This window comes from Triticum dicoccoides, chromosome 3B (assembly GCF_002162155.2).
Source record: "Triticum dicoccoides isolate Atlit2015 ecotype Zavitan chromosome 3B, WEW_v2.0, whole genome shotgun sequence".
Taxonomy (NCBI): domain Eukaryota; kingdom Viridiplantae; phylum Streptophyta; class Magnoliopsida; order Poales; family Poaceae; genus Triticum; species Triticum dicoccoides.
This window is the reverse complement of record NC_041385.1, coordinates 822826963-822827294: the sequence shown is the minus strand read 5'-3', so window position 1 is coordinate 822827294 and position 332 is coordinate 822826963.

Here is a 332-nt window from a genome sequence, read left to right as displayed (position 1 = left end):
AACACGTGCACAACTTTCTTTCAAGCGGCCCGCAATGGCAGACCAAAACCACTAGTACAAGATAAAGGACGAACATGTGTGATGTGCTTCATGTTGCAGAGGAGCTCTTGTTGAAATTCGTGTGTGCTCGATGCGCACCACATCAAGCATGGGTCTTTTCGGTGTGACACTTCGCATACAACCATCATAGGCCATTGTGTGGTAGTAATATACCGTACATATTTTGGTCCTAGTACTAGACCACCCGTCCGAATATAAATACATATAACACACTGTATTACAAGATAATTTTATTTTGCAATATTTACTGTTGCTAGCAAAATGTGGAAATA